Genomic DNA, 22,311 nt, shown 5'->3' on the forward strand with positions numbered 1-22,311 from the left:
TGATCCTGTCTATAATATACAATTTCTTGAAAGAACACAGATAAGTTTATCTGATATCAAACAGGGCACAACATGAGACTATGCATACTCACCAAAGTGAGTCTTTAGCACCTCCCTCCCCAAAGGGCCCCTGAAAGCTATTCCCAGATTCAAGGCACCTTGCAGATCAGCGTCAACTCAAAACCATAGCGCATGACCCCTTCCCACCCCTATAAGTGTGTTTACTTTTATAGAGGACACAGTTGAAAGCTTTTAAAAGGCTTTTCATCCAACAGCAGAGCCGAATGAGTAGTAGATCTTTGCGTCCCCATGTTACTACTCCACCAGAGAAGGAGGGATACATCCAGGGAACACACATGGCCAGAGGTAGTCTGTGAAGGGGCAAACACAGCAGGAACACTTTGCAGCCAGGGCACATCCTGCTCCCAAGGCTGCAGAGCCATTGGCATCCTCTGCTGACGTCATCGGTGAGCTGCTGGCTGTAATAAGCAGGGAGCCAGTGTTCCATTAGTCACTTGTCATTCTGCTCTCTGGTGGGCATCTGGACGGCTGCTCTCTAGTACCAATATCTGTTCTTTAATGCTGTTCTTTATTGGTGACTTCTAATGGAAGCAGCATGGTGGAGTGGAAAAAAAGCACTAACTTTGAAGTGAGAGAATGTTCAAATTCTACCTCTAATTCAGTTTCCTTATCTTAAATGATGGTGTTGGAATAGATGGCCTCTAAGGTCCCTTCCAGCTGAAAGTCCAAGATCCAGGAAATCTTTCCTGCTGGAGTGAATTTTTACCATTTCTATCACTTTTAGCAAGAGGCGATACAGTGCCAAGCGCATGTTGTTGTTGTTTTGTTTTTCAATTGTGTCTGATTCTTTGTAATCTCATTTGGGGTTTTCTTGGCAAAGATACTGGAATGGTTTGCCACTTTCTTCTCCAGCTCATTTTATAGATGAGAAAACTGAGGCAGACATGCTTAAGTGACTGGCCCAGGGTCATACAGCTAGTAAGTATCTGAACCTGCATTTGAACTCAAGTCTTCCCGACTCCAGGCCCAGTGGCTATCCACTGAACCACCTAGCTGCCCACCTAGCACATAATGGGTGCTTAATACTTACTGACTTGTACTACTTTGGGACTTTTCTGACTTCCCTACCATGCCCTAGAAAGCTCATTATTGGGAAAACCTCATCATCTTGACAGATCTCATCAGCCTCATCACCTCTCTCTCTCTCTCTCTGTCTCTCTCTCTCTCTCTCTCTCTCTCTCTCTCTCTCTCTTTCTCTCTCTCTCTCTGTGTCAACAGAGGAGCATTGAACTCTAAAACTTCATTTAAGAAAGGGATCAGGTCAGAATGTCTCATTTCTCTCCTGGTTGCACTACTTTGGGACTTCTTCACCATGCCCCCTAGTCAGCACCTTGGCACCCCTCCCCCAATTCTTCATCTTCCTTCTGTGTGTTGTCTAGCCCCTTTAGATTGTAAACTCCTCAAGGGCAAGGACTATTCCCCTGCTTTTCATATTTATATCCCCAGTGCTTGGCACAATGCCTGGCACTAGTAGCCTGGCAATAGTAGGTGCTTAATAAATGTTTATTGACTGACTTATGACTAGACCTAGCTTGCTAGCTAATTAAGTGTAAACCCTTAGGTATTTTTTGGGCAATTGGGGTTAAGTGACTTGCCCAAGGTCACACAGCTAATTAAGTATCAAGTGTCTGAGGGCAGATTTGAACTCAGGTCTTCCTGACTCCAGTGCCGGTACTCTATTCACTTCACCACCTAGCTGCCCCCTTTAAGGCCTTTTTAAAGCCAATACTTCTAAAGCAAAAATAGGGAAACTAAAAGCCTCCTGCCAAATCCTGACAGCTGCCCATTTTTTGTACCTGTGAGCTAAGAATGGCTTTTACATTTTAAAATAAAGTTTTATTATGTTTAAAAATGTTAAAATCATTTTCATCTTTGAGGATTGTACAAAAACAGATCAGATTTGACATGTAGGCTATGAGGGAGGCTGCTGATCTCTGTAGGGTTTGTCTTTCTAGCTGCTGAGTCTCTCAGTCTATCTCTTATCTGAGTTATAATCTGATAATTCATTTTCATTATCATCATCCCCTGCCTCCAGCAAATCATTCTGAGGGACTTCACATAGCCAAACACCAAAGGAGTTTGGTGTGAAGCTGTGGTGAAGAGACTCCTATTAATGCTTAATCACTCGTCTCGTTTGCTGTGTTGTTGTTCAGTCATTCAGTCCTGTCCGATTCTTTGTAACCCCATGGACCATAACACATCAGACCCTTTTATCCTCCAGTATCTCTCAAAGTCTGTCCAGGTTCGTGTTTGTTGTTTCCATGACACTATCTATCTATCTATCCTATCCTCTGCCATCCCCTTTCCCTTTTGCTTTCAATCTTTCCAAATATCAGGGTCTTTTCCGATGAGTCCTGTCTTCTCATCATGTGGCCAAAGTATTTAAACTTCAGCTTCAGAAGTTGTCCTTCCAATGAATAGCCTGAATTAATTTCTTTAAGTATTGACTGATTTGATCTCCTCGCTGTTCAAGAGACTCTCAAAAGTCTTCTCCAGCACCACAATTCGAAAGTGCCAGTTCTGTGGTGCTCAGCTTTCCTTTTTAGTCCAACTTTCACAGCTATACATTGCTGCTGGAAAAACCATAGTTTTGACTATAAGGACCTTTGTCTCTGAGGTGATGTCTCTTTAGTATGCTGTCTATGCAAATCCCAGGAACAGGGTTGAGGTTTGCTCTATTTACTCCCAGCAATAAAAAAAGACTCTTCTACCAGTTTGCCTGTATTATGGAGGATGCCCAACAATAAATCCAAATTAAAGAGGGATTCTCTATAGAGTCCATGTACTCCAGTCTATAGATGCTATTTTGCTGATTGTGACAAGCTCTAGAACATTGTAGAAATTAATAATAACTCAAAAGAATTCAGCCTAACTTTACATATAGGAAAAATCAAGTAGATAAAACAAATTCCCAATTATCCACCTTTTGGTATGCAGCTGAAGAGATCTGTTGAGCTCATCCATCAGTCTGCATATCTTGAACAGCCACTGAACTTAGAGAATGTATTGGACTCAGAATTGAAGAAGAGAAAGGCACCTTTGGGAAATTGGGTGATGATTTCATTACCCCAAGATTTTCCATAAAACAAAGGCCTTTTTTAACATAAATATTTGTTATGCCATATTCTTTATATGTAAATTATATAAGGCTGTAGGCTAAAGAATTCAAGTTGCAAGTCACCCAAATGGCAGTGGACAAACACATGATGGGTGTGAGTATAACATAAGGAACATACCACAGCTTGTAGAAAAATTGCAGGAGTATTATGCATTTAGACCTAGAAGAGAGTTAAGAGGTCTTTTAGTCCCAAACTCTCATTTTATAGATAAGGAAACTGAGGCCTGAGAAAACAAAGTGCATTGCCCAAAGCCACACGGGTGAAGGCGGGATTGGAAACCACATCCTCTGACTGCAAACCTGCTGCTCTTCCCAGTGTAGCATTCTTCCTCCTATGCATGAAGAGCGTTCCCAGAGGATGAGAAGGGATGGACAGTTGGGGCAAGTGTGAAAGGTCTGTTTCAATGAGATCACAGATCCATTGAAGTGCTGAAGAAGAGGAGGTGCTGGGTAACTTTTTTCCTCTTATTTTTGATAATGCCAGAGACTGAGCCATACACTAAATTATATTAAATACAGTTTTATGCCAGACTAAAATGCAAGCAGATGTAGGTGCTTTACATTGTGAGGTTCCATTTTTCTAAGCATTTGCAACTCAGATCAGATTATTTTTGTTATGGTTGGGAAATACAGCAAAGAATGAGGTCAGAGGAATCTGAGGCTCTTCTTGTTCTTCCACAAAACAGAAAGGATTATTGAGTAAAGTTTAATTGGACCTACATTTGGAAAAAATGCCAGTACCCAGAAATTATGCGTGCTACAGAATTCATTACTGATGCCTGTGAGGAACAGGCTCATTCTAGAAAGAACAATACTCGTTGTGAAGCCAGGAAAGTTCTCATTTTTTTTTTACATTTATTTTACATTCCTAGTGGATGGGTAACTCCCTAATGGAGTACGCGTGCTCAGACAAATGCAAAGCTATTTATGCCCTGTTCCCAATTCGGATTTCCACCTCCGTTCCCCATTGTCTAGATGCAACTTCCTGAACTGACTATTTCATGTTCTCCTCCTTGGTATGTTCCCCTTCCCTTGTCATGTCATTTAAATTCACTTGCTCCACCCTGGCGGTGTGTTGGATGATATTAAACAGCTCCTTAAGCGTGCGTACGAGCTTCTGACCTTTTACTTGATCAGAAGTCTAGTTCTGCTGGGTCACAGCTCTGATTAGAACCAGTCACCTCTGACTTACATCCTGTTATCACTAATCCTGTGGAAACAGAATTCCTTCTTTTGTTTCTCACATGCCCATAATAACTTTGCCTTTTTCATTCAGGGATTTTGTTTTGTCATATGAATTGTATGTGGGAAGGACATTTTGTATCAGAATGCTTTACTCTCTGGCATAAATGGAGAGTCTATAAATGTGCTGATGAAGTTTGTATAACACTAGAAATGGAAATTATTATTGCCTTTAGAGGAACCCTGCTTAGTACAGAAAAAAAGAAAAATACTGATAAGGCAGCTAGGTGGTGCAGTGGGTAAAAGCACTTGCCATGGGGTTGTTTAGCCCTGAGTTCAAATCCTGCCTCAGATGCTTACTGGCCGTATGACCACGGGCAAGTCATTTAACCTCTCTCAGCTTCAGTTTCCTTATCTGTAAGCTGGGACTAACAATAGCAGCTCCCTCACAGGGTTGGAATGAAGATCAATGAGGTCACATGTGTTGTTGTTGTCCAGTAGTTTTCAGGCTTGTCGGACACTTTGTGGCTGCGTTTGGGATTTTCTTGACAGATACTGGAACAGTTTGCCAGCTCATTTTCTAGATGAGGAAACTGAGGCAAAAGGGTTAAGTGACTTGCCCAGGGTCACACAGCTAGGAAGTACCCAAGGCCAGATCTGAATTCAGGAAGATAGATGAGTCTTCCAGACTCTGGGCCCGTGTAATGACAATTTAGATTTGAAGATCGTTCCTGCCCGTTAATAGGCCATATGACCTGCTCACGTCACAGGAAGCCTGAGTCACGTGTGGTGGGAGGAGCTTGCTGAGAGGAAAAGGAAAGTGTGTCGCAGGAAATGCGCAGAGAGAGAGCGGTTAGAATTGAGGGAAAGAGCAGATGTGTCCTAGTGGTGCTGTGAGTGATTGTTGGTGGCAAGTCCCCAGCAGGGGGCAGGAAGGTGACGGGATAGAGTGGTTCTCTGCTGTGATATTGTGTGTTGAATTCTTTGCTGCTCTGATGGATTGGGCTTTTGGGTTTTGGGATCTGTTCCTCTGGTGTCTGAATAAATGGTTTTCTTCTACCTTCTATATGGAGAGTCTCTTATATTTTGTGATATAGAACTACATAGGTGTAAGAAATGGGAGGAGGAGTTTTGTTTCCACAGAACTAAAGGTGTGCTTCCCCGCCCTCCCCCACCCCAGCTTTAGCAGAGACCAGGACTCAAGGTCGGTCACGTGAGAAGTCAGAGGCTTGTACGCATGTGCATGCTTTTTGAGAAGGCAGTCTGGGGAATTAGAGAGGCCAAACCCACTTGAACCAGTTCAAGCTTATCTAGGGTCTAGTCTTGGTCAAGAATCCAGGCCTACTGATTTGCATAATTTGCATATGTTAACGAAGGAAAGTAGGGGAAGTAAAAGAATATAGTTTAATCCTAAACTAAGACAAGGAAAATCTAATTAACTTCACTTTTGCTTCTGTATCCTTATTATCCTATTTATGTAAACTGTATAACCTAGGAAAACGATGTAAAAAACAAAGATTGTAAACTAACCATAACTCTAGCAGGAGTGGAGGGAATGGTTACCCCTGCTCCTGCAGCTGTATCAGCGTGAGTGTTCCAATGAGCACTACACCTGAGCTCTCAAGGAGTATAATAAAATGCCTTTCTCTGCCCACTCTGGTCTTGAGTTCTTTGGGTGAGAATGGGCATGGATCTTCCCTAAGGTCAAGTGAAGGGAAGCAACAGGCAGTGGAAGTTCACCGGGCTTATTCCTGGATCTTGTCTTGGGGTGTCCTGTGATCCCCACAGATTAAGGGATGGCTACCACTTGGTCTTCCTCTGGGAGTCCGGTGGTCTGTATAGCCTTCCCTAAGGATTATCATAGGGTTCTTCCTCAGGACTTTGGCCCTGCCTAAGAAGTCCAGTGATTCCCAAAATCACATTTCTCACAATTGGCATATTGACAGTTATCATCTGTGTTTATTGCCTTGCTAATACAGCCTGGTATTCTCTCCCCTGAGCCACCTAGCTGCCCTGAACAAACATGTTTTGCAAAACTTATTCTATATAAATGCTAGGTGTTGCTATTAGTCAGTAGTCAATAAACATCTAGTAATTGTGTCCTATGTGCCAGATACTTCAAGGGATACAGTTGAAAAAAAAAAGACACAGTCCCTGCTCTCAGGATCTTACAATCTGCTGGGGGAAGACAACACACAAAAGAAAGCTGGGCAAAGCTGGCAGAGCAGCTCTTGGGAAATGAAGTTAGCTGGAAAATTCTGAGCCTTCTACAAAGGGAAGTTTTGGGTGGAGTTTTACTCAGCCTTCTGGGTCTCCCAGTCAGAGGAGAGAGGCAACTGAGGGTGGTGAGGAGGTTTTAAGTATCAGAATTTCTTAATATTATAAGAAGAATGACATTCTAGAATAAACTATTGGCTACTTATTAAAAAAACCCAACATGAAACAACATGTATGGCTAACGAAGTAAGAGCTATGTTGTAGGAGTCCAGCCCGTTTCACATAAATCCTAAGGTAGGATTTATGCCAAATTTTATTTTCTTGGATAACCTTCTATATAAATTTAAGCTTCACTATTCTGTGCCATGCTTTAAATTACTGAAAGTTTGGTTTTCTTCCCTCTCCTTATTGCACTGGTTCTGTTTTAGCATATAGCATGATACTCGTTTCTTTGCCAAAGCAAAGTACAGTTGATCCTCATTATTTGTGGATTTCATATTTGTGAATGTGCCTACTTGCTAAAATTTGTTTGTAACCCCAAAATCAATGGTTGGGGTACTTGTCATTTGCAGTCATATGTAGAGGGGTGAAAAATGTTAGTTGCCACACTGGGCATGCTCCTCGCTAAGTCATTCTGCATTCTTGTTTCACCTCTCATCCTACATACAAGTGTCCTTTTTGTGATCTATTTAGTGCTACATTTTCCACATTTTTGTGCTTTTTGTGGGTAAGTTTGCTGTTTAAAATGCCCCATTTTAAAATACCAAAGTCCTGCCTAGTGTTCCTAAGTGCGAGATGGCTATAATGTGCCTTACAGAGAAAATACCTATGTTAGAGAAGCTTTATTCAGGAATGAGTTATGGTGCTATTGGCCATGAGTTCAGGGTTAATAAATCAACAATACAGTAATTCTAGAAAAAGGTAGAGAAAATTCACTAATCTGTACATGAGGCCACTGGAAAGAGCTAAAGTAAATATTGTGACCAGAGGCCTATAGGAACCTAACCCCATATTTCCCCTAAGAGCAATGGTTTAGTAATTCACCAATTCAGTGTTTGTAGTGACTTTATAAAACATAGCCACTTCAAATGAAGAAAATAAACTGTAGTTTGTCACAGTAATAGTGAAACCAGATGTGATCACAAGATCTAGTCCATCTTGTTTGCCATGGCCAACCTTCAAAACCCAAACTCTGCTCCTGGTTGTCTGAGGAATCAATTATTAGGCTACAGGTCCTCAGCCTGTGATATATCTACTAAGTATAGCACATGGCTAGGATCAAAGTCCTCTCTCTCACACACACACACACACACACACACACACATACATACATACCAGTCTACTCACCATTTCTGAGAACCATTATCTACAACTGAACACCCCCTCCTATAGTGGTAATATACCTTTCCTTACTCATGAATGTTGGTGTCTTCTCTCACAAAAGTAAAAATTTAGTCACCTGGGTACATATTTGTGAACACATGTGCACATATACCCAAAATATAATGCCAGAAGAATAGAAGTTGCAGCACTGACCCTCTGTTTTTGAAAAGTTGTTGTCCCCTGTCCTAGCAAGTTCCAGAAAATAATTTGTATGGACAGCATATGTCTATGGGAATGCCTAAGAGACAGGCTCTGAATATGTATTTTCTCAGTGTGACCCAATGGCTCCAAGAGCTACATACAAATAGTTCTGTAGAGAGAGTGATCTGCAATATCAGCAAACTCAGGCTAGACTATATTAGTTTTATACAAGTCTTCACCCAAATGTAACAGAAGTAATTTCATGAAAAATCTGGAATTTTGCCCTTAGGAAATTGTCACTCATCCTCATATGCATGCATCTATGTGTGAGAAGAGAGAAGTTGGCTATGAGAAATAAGAGGTAGAAATGGCAAGATTTGGCTGCTGATTAGATATGTGCAGTGAGGGGGAATGAAGAGTTGAAGATAACAGTGAGATTATGAACCTGGGTGACTGGAAGAATGATGGTATCTTTGGTAGAAATAAGAATGTTTGGAAGAGTGATGAATTTGGAAGAAAATGTAATAAATTCTGTTTTGGACATAGCAAATTTGAGATGTCTCTGGGACATCTAGTTTGAAGTATGCAGTATTATTGAGTCATGTCAGTTGTGTCTGACTAGTCTTGACCGCATTTGGTGTTTTCTTGGCAGAGATACTGGAGTGGTTTGCCATTTCCTTCTCCAGCCCATTTCACATATGAGGGACTGAGGCAAACAGGATTAAGTTACTTGCCCAGGGTCACACAGCTCGTATGTGTTAGGCCAGATTTGAATTCATGAAGATGTCTTCCCGATTCCAAACCCAGTGCTCCATTCACTACACCACTTAGCTGCCTGAAATATCAGTTGGAAATATAGAACTAAAGCTCAAGGGAAAGACTTGGACTAAGTATATAAATCTTTGAATTATATGTATAGAGATCTACAAACAAGTCATTTGTAGAATTCCATACAAACACAAGCAAATCTGTTCCTGTTAATGTCCATTCACTATTTTCTTTGCTATTTGCTAATTTCATATATATATGCATATATACATATATAGATATCTCCGGATGATCTGGCTTAGTAGGATATTACACCTTGCCATCTTTAGACAACTATTTATGCCTATTTTGCGAGGTGTTACTACACATAATCTTCTGATCCTCTAAATATGCGTGGTCTTTGGTCGAATCAGCTTGAGAAGGAGAACAGTTGTTTCCTGGTCGAGATGTTTTCTGGCCTCTTTTGGCTTTACTGTGATAATTGTTTTGTTTCAGTTAAACTGATAATAGAGGCAATGCTTCTATTTTTATTCATTTCCCATTTTTTTCAGAGTCAATAACTTGTGTACAGCTTGGGGTGGAGCTGTTATAATTATATACAGCATTTTCTCATCTTTGGCCTATTGATTTTTATCTTTGCTATAACCAATTAAGGAATGAACTGCATGCAGAACCCCAGCTCTGAAAGGACTTCCACATTATGCTTTTACCATGTATAGTTGTTTTTCTTATGGGAGACAGGGTGGTACAGAAAGAGTACTGGATTTGGAGTCAAAGGGCTTGGGTTTGAATCTTCCTCTAAGTATCTCTGTAATCTTAAACAAGTCAATTGGCTTTTCTTAGACTCAGTCTCTGCATGTATAAAATGAGGATATTAGATTAGAAGATGATCCATAAGGTAGCTTCTACCTTTAAATTTATGGTCCCTTGGTCTTATGGTCAGTCCGCTGGGCCTTGTTATGATGTAGTTCTTTTTGATGTGTTTTTCATGTCCCACAACTTTCAACTTTCTTCTCTTCAACATGGATTTATCGAATACCTGTGGTGTCAGTCAAAAAACATTTATTAAACAACTACTGTGTCAGGCACTGTTCTGGATAATGTGGGTACAAAGACAAAAATGAAAGTCTTAACCCTTAAAGAGCTTATGTTCTGCTTGGAAAAAAACAATACATATACAAATAAACATATTTGCCCCCCAAAATGTATTTTCTTAATGTTCGAGTGAGAGTGGTGTGAGATAAAATTTTTTTTAGTTCTTGAAGGAAATATTCTTCATGGTATACAAGCATTATTCTTTTGAGTAATCTATAGGCCTCTACCTCCATTTCCTCTGCTCTGCCACAGTTACTATGGAAACAGTGGGGGATGCACAGGACTAAGAGCCAATTTAAATTTTTCATCTGTTTAAGTTGCCATCATATCTTTTACTGACCTCTTGATGATGAGCTTCTTTATGCTTAACTAGCTTTGTCCTTGGACCTTGGACCATTGGCTAGAACTGTGGTCTCCAAAGTGGGGGCCATGGTGTCACACTAGATGAACTGTTGCCTTACCCTAAGGGATATATAATCAACCATTCAGAAAGTGGGAAGTCAGGTCTCATCCCACTCTTGCTGCAGTAACCTTTCATGGTCTTGTCTCCAACACCAACATACCTGCTCTTATTTCCCTGCCCGCTCCCTTATTTGATACCACACCCTCCCCAGTTATGGAAAAGGGAAAGGAGCAGAGGAGTATCCATGATCGTGTCTCTGGGTCATGGATTGTAGCAGATAAAGGCAGGTGAAAGACTATTGGAAAGAGCATCTAGTCCCCTTTGTTCAATTCACAATCTCAGTTGTATTCATCATAGCTGACTGCTCCAGAACTTGGCTCCTGCCTTCCTTCATGCTCCAAGATTAGAGTCTCTGTCAGCATCAGTCATGTCTGTAACAAGAGCTGTTGAAGTCATAATCCTCCTTGCTGTAGTATACCCTATTGAAACTAGGTAGTCTCAGCATAGTGGCCACTGCTGCTAAAAATGCCTGATGGCTCCAGAGAAGAAAGTGAGGCTGGTGACTTTGCACAGCCCTCCCTCACTTAAATCCAGTTCACTTGCATGTCATGGCATCACCTCCATGATATCATGGTCCTCTTGGAGGACAAAGGACAAACAGCAACAAAAATGCCTGCATGCTGACCAGTAAGTCTGGCTGTAGTGATAGCAACAGTTTCCCAGTAACCCACATGGTTATCACAGAATTTAAGAGTTGGAAGAAACTTCAGTGGCCTCTAGTCTAATCTGTAGGTGGAAGAAATCCTTACTATATCATATTCAACAAGTTGTCATCAGACCTCTGAGGAATGAGAGTTGATACCTTCAGGCAGCTATATACTTTGGGACGGTTCTAATGATTAGAAAATGCTATCAATCATTGATACCAATCATGAATTTATCTTTTTGCAATTTCCACCCATTGCTCTTGGATCTGCCCTCTGTGATCAAACAGAACAACTTTGTTCCCTCCTCCACAAGGCGGACCTTCAGATACCTGAAGACAACTCTCCTATCTCCCCAGAGCCTTCTCTTCTCCAGGCTAAACATGCCCAGTTCCTTTAGCCCACACTCATAGGATACAGACTCAACATTCTTAACCATCTTGGATGCCCTCCTCTAGGTGTTCTCTAGCTTCTTTAACTACCAGAAGTCCAGAAGTTTGAATTTCAAGGACAGCGAAAGGAAAGAAAAGGTAGCCAGTCCTGAATACCAATATACAGATCTCACATCCTATTGGTCATATGACAAGCCTTCCCGGCTGTTGCAAATCTGAATCTGGTGAGGAGGTGAGGGCAATTTGTGTGTTCCAGGATCCTAAGAAATCATTTTTCAGTCTCCTTGAATCAACATCATGTAGGGGCCAGAAGAAAATAATAATTCACATAGATAAGAAGGCAAGGCATGGACATGGGTTGTAAAAATTAGCTAATGACAATAAAAAATGGGGGTGAACAGAACAAGACAACTACTAATTATTAAGCTCAATAATCATTTTTAGAGTTCCTACTATGTGCAAGGGATTGTGTTTAGTACTAGAAATGCAAAGATAAAAACAAAAAATAATCCCTGTAAGGAACATATATTTCCCTGGAGGTTCTGAGAAAAACTTACTAATGGGACAGGAAGCTGCAGGTATAGAGGGAGAAGGCAACTGAAACATGATGGCAAAGTCCAGAGCACGAACAAGGATGATGGCCCTGCTAATGGAGAGAAGGGGATGGATGCAGGAGATGTGGTGGTAGACTGATAACATTTGGTAGCTGATTGGAGATGGAGAGTGAAGAATCCAGGAAAACTTTGTGAACCTGAGTGACAGAAAGACTAATGATGCCATAAACAGAAATAAAGAAACTTGGAGTTGGAGGTTTCAGAGGGAAGTTAAGTCCTATTTTGGCCATGTTAAGTTTGAGTTACTTCTAGGATATCCACTTCAAAATGGGAAGGAAGGTTGAGACAGGCAGAAAAGAACCAAGAAAGTGCAATGTCCTGGAATAGAGAAGAATTTGGGAAATGAAATAATGAAATGAAATGGAAATATCCATGAGGAGAGGATAGTGAATGGGATCCGAAACTGTAGAAATGTCAAAAAGGATGAATACTGATAAAAGACCAGCAATTAAAAGAACATTAGCAACCTTGGAGAAAGTAGTTTCCACGTAGTAAGTCTGGAAGGCAGATTGCAAGAGGGTAAGGTGAGAAAGTCAAGGTATGTGGAGTGAAAGGTATTTGAAGAGAGAAAAGAAGGTTTGGAACAGTCACACGGAGAAACACAATGGAAAGTCAATTAGGGAATTTCCATAAGCCCTTGAGGGTCCTGCTGAGATGAGATAACATTTGTAATCCATTTAGTCAGCACAGTATGACTACTTCCAACCAGTAGGAACAGTGAGGCCAGATGGGAGAAGTCATCAAGGGTTTGGGTTTGGCAAGGCGGAGGACAGAGAGGGCAAGGGATTCAGGGGTAGAGAAGGTAGTGTAGCATTGAACAGATTGTCAATAGAGTCAAAACTACTAATAGAGGAAATTGATGCCTAAGCAGGACTTCATGGACTAGGAGAGAATGGAGGAACAAAATGACTAGAGGTAGTGGTAAGGAATGATATAGTTTGGAAGAGTGGAACCAAAGGAGAGGTGGAAAGATAGGAGGTTATCAGAATGAGGAACTTTAGAGTTCTAGATCATGAAATGAGAACCTGTTGCTATTTCCCATGGAAGTTTAACCAACATAAAACATATCCACCATAAATAGATTTTTTTAAAAACCTAGAAACTGCATCAGCCAGAAACTTTTGACCTGCTTTGCAAGTGAAAGGATGTGGCCAGCCAAAGATAATACTAGTTTAGATTGCAAACTCATTTGCAAAACCTTAAGGAGAAAAAAGGTGGAACATTATGAGCAGCATTATCTCACAAAACAGTGAGAAGTAGTGGAAAGAGAAATAGGAATTTGCAGAAAGTTTGCCGTGAGACTCAATTATGTGAAATCATCCCAACAGTGCCAAAAGATGGACAAAAAAAGAGATGAATTGAAAAGAGGCCAAAATTTGTATTTAAAATTTTTTCATCAATTACAATAGAACTATAACATTTGACCTTTTAACGTCATAGTCCCTGATGACTTGAAAAGTATTAAATGATGCCTAAGAAAATGTAAATGTGGTGCTAAAGAAAAAAAAAAACACACAGAGAAAGCAGCTGGACTAGACCAGATCTGCACAGAGCAAGTCTATGCTGAAGGTGCCACAATTTTGAGGGATTGACTTTCAAAATAGCTGAAGGAAGGAAAGATACTGAACAAACAGAAAAAAACAACAACCTTGTGTTTATTACTGCTTTAAGAAAAGGGCAAACCAACACACTAATAGCTGCCAATCCACTTTCCCACCTTCTCTTTTCTATTAAATCTTTATAGTGATGTGCATGCATATCAAGGGTATTCTTGATATATATACAGGAAGGGAATAGGCAGGCTTAAATGAACACTGTTCAATAACAGACAGCATCTTAAGAGAAATACTATTGTCTAAAAGAGGAAGAGAATGCAAGATCCCTCTATATTTTTTTATTGTTGGCTCAAGAAAATCATGTGGAGCTGTGAGCTCTTCCACCCAGCGTGCACTTGCCTCCCCCCTGCCTCCAGGTGCGGCACCACCTCCTCTCTCTCTTAAGGGTTTAAACTTGCCACTTCAAAGTTCGCCATGGAGGATGATATTGCTGCTCTCATTGTAGACAGTGGCTCCAGAATGTGCAAAGCTGGCTTTGCAGGAGACGATGCCCCTCAGGCCGTCTTCCCTTCCATTGTTGGGTGACCCAGACATCAGGGTGTGATGGTGGGTATGGGCCAGAAAGAAGCTATGTGGGGGATGAGGCCCAGAGCAAGAGAGGTATTCCGACCCTGATGTACTCCACTGAACCTATAGTATTGTCACCAACTGGGATGACATGGAGAAGATCTGGCATCATACTTTCTACGTGAGCTCCGTGTGGCCCCTGAAGAGCACCCTGTGCTGCTCACAGAAGCCCCCCAAACCCCAAAGCCAACAGACAAAAGATGACCCAGATTATGTTTGAGACCTTCAACACCCAAGCCATGTACATTGCCATCCAGGCTGTGCTGTCCCTGTATGCCTCTGGTCATACCACTGGTATTGTGATGGACTCCGGTGACCCACACTGTGCCCATCTATGAAGGTTATGCCCTTCCCCACGCCATCCTCCGTCTGGATCTGGCTGGCCGTGATCTGACGGACTACCTCATGAAGATCCTGACCGAGAGAGGGTACAGTTTCATTACCACAGCTGAGAGGGAAATCATGCGTGACATCAAGGAGAAGCTGTGTTACGTTGCCCTAGACTTCAAGCAGGAGATGGCCACTGCTGCATCTAGTTCTTCTCTGGAAAAGAGCTATGAGCTCCCTGATGGTCAGGTCATCACCATTGGCAGCGAGAGGTTCCGATGCCCAGAAGCCCTTTTCCAACCTTCTTTCTTAGGTATGGAATCCTGTGGAATCCATGAAACTACCTTCAACTCAATCATGAAGTGTGATGTTGACATCTGTAAGGATTTGTATGCCAATACTGTATTGCCTGGTGGTACTACCATGTACCCAGGCATTGCTGACAGGATGCAGAAGGAGATTACAGCCCTAGCTCCCAGCACAATGAAAATCAAGATCTTTTCCCCACCTGAATGCAAATACGCTGTCTGGATTGGTGGCTCCATCCTGGCCTCTCTTTCCACCTTCCAGAAGATGGGGATCAGCAAGCAGGAGTATGATGAATCTGGGCCCTCCATTGTCTACCGCAAATGCTTCTAAATGGACTGTTTGTGTTTTTTTTTAATTTTTTTTTTGTCAAAGGGTGTGACATGATAATTGCCCAAAAAAAGAGATGAGACCGGCATGGCTTTATTTGTTTTTTTGTTTTTTTTTTTTTGGCACTTGACTCAGGATTTAAAAACTGGAATGGTGAAGGTGATGAGCAGTCTAAGTATGTTGGAGGCAAACATCCCCAAAGTTCTACAGTGCATCTTCAGGACTCTGATTGTACATTTATTTGTTTTTTAATAGTCATTCCAAATATTGTATAATGCATTGTTACAGAGTTACAAGCCTCTGTGAAGGCTGTGCTGTGCTAGAGCAAAGGAGCTACCTAACGAAAATCCAGATGGGGAGGGGGAAGGTACTAGTATTGCTTTACATGTAAATTATGTAATCCTTTAAAAAACAAAAAAACTTTTTGTATCTTCCTCCTTAATACTTGTTCCTTTTTTTAAAATTGTCGGCCATAATGAATGGCCCCCTAAATTCCCTCCCTGCCCCCAACATAGATGTGAATGAAGACTTTACGGTCTCCCTGCGAGTTTTTTGAGATTGGTGCCAGTACTTGGGGGAGGAGAGGATCTTTACCTTTACGCTGACTTAAGACCAGTTCAAATAAAAGTGCACGCTTTAAAGGAAAAAAAAAAGAAAATTGTGTGACTAGAGCCCAGTACAACCCTAAAGGTTTTCCTGCAACAAGATGTCTCCCATGCATTTATTATCATAGATGATTCCTTAATAAATGCAATATTAGAGGTCACTTGGTTCAGTTATCTTTTGATTATTACTGTCAGATGATGCATAAAACAGGAATATATAGAGGGTGTCCATAAAGTCAGTGTGCAATTTAAAATAGTTGTAACTTTGTAACTATTTATGATAGAATCTGTAAAAAGCTCTAAAAGAAAGAAGAAACACTTCATTTTTTATTGTTCTTGTTAATTTTCAACATGTCCACCATCATTACTAATACAAAGGGTAATACGATTCTGTAGTTCGTGGAAAACATTTTCAAGCTGATTCTCAGTAATGCCAGCAATCACATCAGTTATCCTAGCTTGCAAGTCATCTTTAGAATGAGGCTTGATTGAATAAACATTAGTTTTCACATGTCCCCACAAAAAGAAATTCAATGGAGTCAAACCTGGCGAACATGAAGGCCAAGAAAATGGTAGACTTTGGGCAGCAGTGGGAGATTTTAGTTCAGCCAACCAAAGAACACAGTTTACTTTCTCTTCTAGTGAAGCCATGGGTCAACAGTAATCCTGAAAAATAAGTAATTTTTAAGTTAAAATTCTAAAAATAAAAATAAACAAATTTTCTAAAGACAAAAATAAACTGTATACATCAAGCTTTCTAATCTTTGTTACAGATTCTTTCTATCACATAGTTACAAAGTTACAGCTGTTTTAAATTGCACACAGACTTTATGGACATCCTGTATATACTCATCAAGGTGATTGCCCCTGTCTTAGGAGATGTCCAACAAAGATTCCAAATGGAAGATTCTCTATAGATGGTGAGGTACTCCATATGCACCTGTTTGTAGACAATATTGTGTTGACTGCTTCAAGCCCTGGAGCACTTCAGAGCCTCTTAAATGAGATTCATAAGCTCTTAAAAGAGTTTAGCCTTATGTGGTAGGCCAGGACTTGCTCAGGCTGGTCCAGTGGTTCAGGTTCCAAACTGGAATGAAATGAGACCCCCATAGACCATCTAGCAGTTAACAAAGGAAATTTACTTAGCTATAGCAAGGAGAGGACATTCCTCAAAGATACAGCATTGACTCAGTTGGGCGTTCCTCCCAACCTCTCCATTTGCCATGGTGGCACATGGGTATTAATCTGGAGGAAGGAACTCCGGGAAGCTGTATCAGTGGTTTGCAATTTAGTGCCCTGGACAAATTAAGTCTTGTGGACAGTTTCGGTATCTTTAAGGAAAAACTAGCCTAGGCTTTATGGGATATGATCTCTTACTATACATGATGGAAAAAAACAAATAGTCTGGACAATAGGTAGTCTTCAGTATTTGAGATGTAGTTGGTTAGCGTTTGTCCAGCAATATGCTTATCTTGGGCAAGCGCAACAGATGGAATATGACCTGAGTCCAGAACCAAATAAAAAGAGAAGGGTTAATTGGATTGCATTTGAGAAATGTGCAGAGCTGTGAAGTCATTACTCCAAACCATTCCCTGAAACCTAGGACTATTTTTTTTAACACCAGTATTCCTTCAGTGTTGCTATGTGGTTGCAAATCATGGATTACCCAGTTTCCAAAGTATCAAAATTACCTGTCATTCAAAGTGAGAGACATACAGTAGTAGGCATAAGGAAGGTGATTTGTATTCCGGATGGAATAGGAAAGATATCATCCAAGAGATATATGACCAGAAAAGGATGTAGCCTAGTAATGTACTGAGAGAGAGTATGTTAAGATCCATGTACACATTGGATAGACATCCTATAGAGGATTTGTGGGAAGATATGAACAAAGTTACACAGAGTAAGATGTCATCGATGGTCATTGATATATGCCCAATGACAAGAAGTACCCCTATCTTAGAGATTGTGGATCCATTGAGGTATAGGAGAAGTATATTAAAATTATGTTAATATTTTTTATCTTTGTTCTCCCCACCTCAGCAACAAGCACAGAGCCTGGCACATAGTAGTTACTTATAGTTGAATGAATGTCATATACAATGAAAGCTGTACTTTAGAATTCTATATTTCTTTCAGATAGCTTTAGGTAGATATTTTCCCCCGATATCTGAGTTTGAATTATTAGCAATTTGAAAAATGTGTGTCAGAGGCGAGAGGGTAGGAGGAATCTTTGTGTAGCTATGCTTTTGTAGGTCATACCCTTACCACACATTTTTCATTTTTGAAAGGATAATAACAGATGGCATTATTTGGTTTGTATAGTCCTTAGGAACTTTTCAAATGAAGTCTTTTTTTTCCCTAAATAAATTTACACAGAGAAAAGCATTTTTAATTTAAAGAACTGATAAGAAGAGCTGAGGCAACAAAAAAAAAATCTTTTTTTCAAAGAACTTGGGCAAGGGGCAGGGAGAAAAAGCACAATGCTAGTAGGATCCATAGTGATAAACTCATCTAATTGTAGGAGTTAAAATGTGTATGTAGTTATCTAAAGAAATGAATTGTGTTAGATTTTAGGAGGGTGACTACTTCCTTAGCCCTTTGTAATTATATAGTAGAATCATCTGTCTGTTTTTCATACCAAGAAAATTCTGTTCTCTATCACTCAAGACAGTAATTATAGTAATAGACTTGTAATTTCTTCTATGTTGCACAGAAAGTATATTCCTGTGTGACAGTTGCCAGACGTTAATTCCTGGTTACCAATAAATCGGGTTGTGTTTTTGTTTGTAAATTTGTTCTTGAAAATCCCTGTAGGACTCTTGAATTTTCCAGTAGCTGATGCACCAGGATACCTACTCCCAAGTAGTTTCACTTGCCAGAGTGTATATCTTAGAAATAGACTTAACAGGCCATAAAATTGTCACCATTGTGTAATATAGTGGTAGCAGAAATGAATTAAGACTTGGAAATCACAGGCTTCTGGTTTGTTTTGCTTTAAGATAAAAATATAATAAGATTAGTTCTTAGAAGTTTGAGCCTAAAGTCTTGTACTTGACCTTAACAGGATTATTATAGTCAGAGGAAGAATACAGAAGTTCTATTCGAGAGAAGTTTCCTTATGTCTGGTAGTTTAAGAAGTTAAGATTTTAGTCATGCCCTTTAAATATATTTTTAAGGAATGTGGGCTGATATATTTCTAACAGGATAATTCAGATAAATCACAATTTGACCTATTTCTGTTGTTATTCTATATTAACATTTCTAATTATTAATGTACCTAGAGAACCATTTTGTTGATGCTGTGTTCCTTGAGGAAGACACTCCATCTCTCAACTCTGGGCATTTTCACGGGCTGTCCTCCTTTATCTCTGCATTGTAGCTACCCTGGCTTCCTTAAAGTTTCAGTTAAATCCCAACTTCTACAAAAAGCTGTTCCTGATTCCCCTTTAATTCTAATGCCTTCCTCTTGTTGATTATCTCCAATCTGAGCTGTAGTTTGTATATAGTTTGTTTGCATGTTGTCTCCCCCATTAAACTATGAGCTCTCTGAGAGCATGGACTGTATTTTGCTTTTCTTTGTATCTCCAATGTTTAGCACAGTGCCTAGAATATAGAAGGCACTCAAAAAACATTTATTGAACTAGAAATTATAAAGGTTTTGATGGATTTCTTTTTAATTTGGTCAGATTTAGTGTGCTAGCTCAGATAATGTCTCTTAAGATTTGGGTTACAGGAGACAGAAATCATAGTAATTTAAGAGATTGATTAAATGAGAAGCCAGTGTGTCAGCATGAATATTGAGGTCACCAATGTTGAGACAGCGGAAGACTGAGAGGCAGGTGTTAAACTCGGTAAAGAAGGAGGAAGAATGACCTGGATGGTGGTGTGTGACCTTAACAAAGATCTGGACAAGATGATATAATTGGGTAGTGATAGCCCACAAATACATTAAGGTTTACATAGTACTTTTTATATATATTATTTCATTTGGGTAATGTTGAACTTCAGAGGAGAAGTCAGTAGAGGGAAGAGTATGGAATTAACAGGAAGTCTGGAACTAAAAATATGAAACAACTATTTCTCTTCTCGGTGGAGTGAGAGGAGGCATGATGGTGGAAGAAGTTAGCAGTAGAGAGAGGGTAGCAAAGGATGGAGAGGGAGGGAGTGAACAATAGAGGAGAAATTCCATAGAACAAAGTATAAGGGTAGGACAGAAGGAGGATAGGGACTGCGGAAGGTTAGAACTGAGCAGATTAGGAATTAAAGGTAGCCTAGGAAAGGGCATTTTGCCTAGATAAGGTTCTGAATCACAAGCACCAGAGGAGCAGAAGAGGATATTGTAAACCAAGGTGGTGGGAGAGCCCCAAACAAGGAGAAACTCAAGTCAGGCCTAAGCTGTGTGTTTGCTGAGCTTTGGTTTCCTCCTCTGTGAATGGAGGTAACAACACTTGCAGTGCCTCCTTCAGAGTTATTGTGTTTTCTTTCTTTAAAATTTTATTATATTAATTATTTGTTTTTAATATTTTTTTCTTTTTAGATTTTGAGTTCTAAATTCCTTATCTCCCTTTCTTCCCCCACTCACTGAAAAAGCAAGCAATTTGATGTCAATTATGCATGTATGGTGATGCAAACCACATTTTCACATTAGCCATATCGCAAAAATGAAAGGAAGAAAAATAGAGAAAATTATACTTTAGTTTGCACTCAGAGTTCATCAGTTCTCTCTCTGAAGGTGGATAGTATTTTTCATCATGAGTCCTTTGGAATTGTCTTGAATCATTGTCTTGGTCAGAGAATCTATGTCTTTTACAGTTGATCATCATTACGATATTACTGTTACTGTGTACAATGATCTTTTGGTTCTGGTTTTTGGTTCACTTCATTTTGCATCAGTTCACATAGGTCTTTCCAGGTTCTTGTGAAACCATTCTCATGATTTCTTATAGTATAATAGTTGTTGTTTAGTTGTTTTCAGTCATGTCCAATTCTTTGTGACCCCTTTTGGGGTTTCCTTGGCAAAGATACTAGAATGGTTCACCATTTCCTTCTCCAGCTTATTTTACAAATGGGGAAACTGAGGCAAACAGGGTTATGTGACTTGCCCACAGTCACAAAGGTAGTAATTGTCAGAGACCTGATTTGTAGTCGGGTCTTCCTGACTCCAGGCCCAGTGCTCAACCCACTGTGTCACGTACCTGCCCTAAAGCACAATAGTACTCTATCATAATCATGTAATACAACTTCTTCAGGCATTCCCCAGTTGATGAGCATTCCCTTGATTTCCAGGTTTTTAGCCCACAGAAAGAGTTGCAATAAATATTCCCATGCATATGGATTCTTTTTCTTTTTCTTTAATCTCTTTGGGGTATAGATCTAGTTGGGTCAAGGGGTATGCGCAGTTTTATAGCCCTTTGGGTATAGTTCCAAATTATTCTCCAGAGTGGGTGGACCAGTTCCCAACTCTACCAGGAGTTCATTAGTGTACCTATTTTCCCTCATCCCCTTTAACATTTGTCATTTTTGATGTGTGACGTGATACCCCAGAATTGTTTTAATTTGCATTTCTCTAATCAAAGCTTCACAGAGTTATTGTGAAGAAAATATTGTACAAACTAAAATTTTATATAAATTGGAGCTGATATTATTCTACAGAGTCATAGAAAGATAAGTACTGCAGGCATAAGCCACCAAATCCAGTGATGCTATTATGGTCAAGCTTGTTTGGGCTTCTCTAAGTGGCCAAGGAACCATTACTTGGCTTCCAAATTTGAGAGGAATGACCTACCTCAGGAGTGGGGAACCTGTAGCCTCGAAGCCATGTGGCTTTCTAGGTCTTTTGATTCAGTCAAAGGACTGCACTTGAGAACCTAGAGGGCCACATGTGGCCTCCAGGCCACAGGTTCCCCACCCTCACTTGCCCTTTGCTCATTGCTTCAGGGAGAGCTTCCTCACTTCAACTTCTCTTTCAGCACCTTGTACCTTCTTTTTTAATCTAGGATCCTACCTATGTCCAGGATCCTTTTCTGTCTACGTACACTGACACTACTCTTCCCTTGAGGCTGATTCCAGCAACAGTGTGTGCATACAGCTTCCAGAAGAGCAAATAATTCTCTAAGCTCATTTCTAAGAGAGCTTTTATTCCACCAAAACAAAGAAGTTTTAAAAATTTTTAATGGAATTTAACAAAACTTAGAGTCAGAAATTTAAAGTACATTCACTGTGATGTGAGGTTTTATTTTTTCCCCTTTGGACATATTTTGTTTTTCTTTCTCCTATTCAGATACCACATCAATATACTAAGTGAGTCTGAGCCTGGGATTTTCTCATTTTCTCTGGATGAAAGCTTTGATTAGCTTTTTAAAATTCTTAAGTAATTGGTTTGCTTTTTTGTTGTTCTTTCCTAATAGGATTAGACAGCATCAAAGAATTATTTCATGATGAACTGAAATATTAGTGTGT

At 40.1% G+C, this 22,311-nt stretch overlaps 1 protein-coding gene and 1 pseudogene across 2 annotated transcripts in view; both read left to right on the forward strand.

Annotated features, from left to right (window-relative positions):
* Positions 1–22,311, forward strand: part of ATG10 (autophagy related 10) — a 335,179-nt gene that overhangs the window by 294,355 nt on the left and 18,513 nt on the right. The window lies entirely within an intron of this gene.
* Positions 14,138–15,247, forward strand: LOC118834920 (annotated as a pseudogene).

The sequence above is a fragment of the Trichosurus vulpecula genome, chromosome 1 (assembly GCF_011100635.1).
Source record: "Trichosurus vulpecula isolate mTriVul1 chromosome 1, mTriVul1.pri, whole genome shotgun sequence".
NCBI classification, from domain to species: Eukaryota; Metazoa; Chordata; class Mammalia; order Diprotodontia; family Phalangeridae; genus Trichosurus; species Trichosurus vulpecula.